Source organism: Piliocolobus tephrosceles, chromosome 1, assembly GCF_002776525.5.
Source record: "Piliocolobus tephrosceles isolate RC106 chromosome 1, ASM277652v3, whole genome shotgun sequence".
Classification (NCBI taxonomy): Eukaryota; Metazoa; Chordata; class Mammalia; order Primates; family Cercopithecidae; genus Piliocolobus; species Piliocolobus tephrosceles.
In genome coordinates this window covers 153,949,754-153,952,589 of record NC_045434.1, presented here as the reverse complement: position 1 = coordinate 153,952,589, position 2,836 = coordinate 153,949,754, and positions in this window count along the sequence as shown.

Here is a 2,836-nt window from a genome sequence, read left to right as displayed (position 1 = left end):
AAAAAAAAAAAAAAAAAAAAAAAAAATAAGGCAACATCTAGTATTGAACTTCCACAATACTCAGTGGTTTTTAGCATAGAAACATCTGTTTTCAAAACTTCCAACCGCCAAGGAAAAGTTTGTTTTGAGTCATTGTCATTAGGTAGATTATCCCAGAGACAGAAATGATCCAAGGACAAGTCCAACTCTGTCAATAAAAACTGATCATTTCAACTCCATTCCACTAGACTTTAAATTAGGTATTCTGGTTTATTCATCATTTTATTCAAAGTGTTTGAGATATGGAAGGTCATAATGATGTTCCATGCATATGTATTGAATAGATGAATGAATGCATGAATGCATGAATGAATGAGTGGATAAATGGATATCTAACTGAAGGTAAATATGACTCTTCCCCCACCCCCAATTCCTATATATAATTGACTGACTATATTCCTACTTGGCACCTATACACTAGGCTGCATTTTGCACATGTATCATGTGTTGTTACCCCAACTGGCTTGTAAATTCCTTCAACACAAGGAGAGAGTGATCTGAGCCTTTGTGTGCCTCACAGTCCCAGCACAGCGGAGGAGGGCTCAGATTCTGGAGTTGAGAAAGCCTCCTTTGGAAGCCACAAGCAGCATATTATTATTGGCATTGCAGTAAATGTAATGTAGAGATCTAAAAGAATTGAATACATCTCCTTAAACACCTAATTTACTTCCCAGAGGGACCTAACAAGAGGAATAATCCCACTCTGAGTCTTCTCATTCTCATAAATAGCTTTTATCCATAAATGGCATCCCTACGGCTCCATGGTTGTTGGTATTTTCTTGTAATTGGTGCCTGTGAATGTAGCAAGCACTGTGGGTTCACACTCTATTATTCAGTGTCACTTTTCACCACACACACACACACACATACACACATACATACACACACACACACACACACACACACACACACAACTTCTTTTAAAATGCTTTTTCCCCCATACAAAACCACCCCTCCCTTCTTTTTCTGTGGACCCCATTGTCTTATTTTGTATGGAAATACAAGACCTTTCTTAATGCCTCCTTTTACACAGTAACTGTGGGTAGGAGCTATTCAAAAAACCAATACTTCAACCTGATCTTCAATTGCTTAATAAATACCCCACGTCCCCCTCCCATTTTGCATCTCCACCTCCTCTGTAGATCTTCATTTCACCTTTTCTTTTACATTCCACAGATATTTCAATCATTAGGCTTATTCAGTCACAGCTTTATGTCTTGCTAGCTGTGTAAATAAATGTGGGGAAATTACTTTTCTCGTTCCTTACAAAGAATAAATAATACCAGTCTTATGGGTTGTGATCATTAAACGAAATAAAAAGTGCCTAGCACAGTGCCTGACACAAAGTGAATACTCAACAAATATGGCATGTTATAGGGGAGGAGGATTCTGTTCCCAGAGAGCAAAACAAAAAACAAACTATAAAACCCCTAATTATAGTCTCTCTTACAAAATTGCCTCTTTGAACCCAGGCAACCTGGAAGGGCAGGTAAGAAACTTTACAGGTTTCCAGAGGCCTCTAGTGGGAGGCAATCAACAGTGTGAAGTAGCCAGCCAGCCCCCTGTTTCTCAGGCTCGAAGGAAGCTGCAGCAGAGAGCTGGGAAGCCTTCAGTGTTTAAGAATTTGAGATCACCTGTGCTGGGTTCCTGGCGCAGAGGTGGGAAAAAGGGTTTTTTCTTTTTGCCAGTTTTCATAGCATGAGCCAAACAGGGGCTGAGCTGACTGCTCCTTCATGTCATGATAGCTCTTCTTCCCCATCTCCCCCTGAACTTTGTCATGCTTATAAGTTCCTCGACATCTGCTTCTCTCTGTGCAGAGTGGCAATAGGTGGAAAACCCAGGAAGGCCAAGAAACATCTACCCTGGACAGTGGTTCCTGTGATATGCAGACAACACCCAGCACCGTGGCAGACTCAGCACACAATTTTTTTTAATGAATAGTGATGAATGAACAAGTTCCAGTCCCTGGCTATGCAGGGGGTTGGGGAGACCTCCCATACATGGCCAATGGCAGGAAGGGAAGCTGAGGCTTAACCTCAACCTTAGCCTAGATGTGGTAAGAATAGACGCAGACTCAAGCCAAAACCCAATCTTTATCTCCTTTGCAGATTAGCTCAAAATCATCACTATGTAGCTCAGCATGAAGGACAATGTACCATAAAAACAGCTTAGGATGCCTATATGTAACATGGAAAAGCAAAGGTTGCATGAGGATAATATACATGAAAATCAAGGACCTCTCCTACTTTGCATTAGTGAAAAGAAACTGGAATGGCTGGGAGTGAGGGAGGACATCATTCCTCAAACATCAAATACAGTGGCAGTTAATAGCTCCTATGAATAATGCCAATAATTATAGCAATAGCAAAATGAGAACTTATGTTTACTACGTTCTACGTACCAAGCACTCTTCTAAATGCTTTACCTATGTTATCTCCATTAATCCGTACAACAATCCTGTAAGGTAGGTACTATTTTAATCATTTTAAAAAGAAGAAAACTGTTTCAGAGAAGTTAAGGAATATTCCCTTGGCCACATTGCTAGCAAACTGGAAAGCTGAGATTTTAAAGTAGATGCAACACACTACTTGTTGGTGTTTGGATTGATATTCATCCAATCACCAAATATTTATTGAGCCAGGAACTGATCTAGATGCTGGGGAAGAGCAGTGAGCCCAACAAAGGCCTTGTCCTCATGGAGCCTACATTGGAAAGCCTACATCAGAGCCTTCATTCTTATCTCCTTTATGCCAGCTGCGCCCCTTGAACCCACCAAAAGAAAGAAACCCAAGAAAGA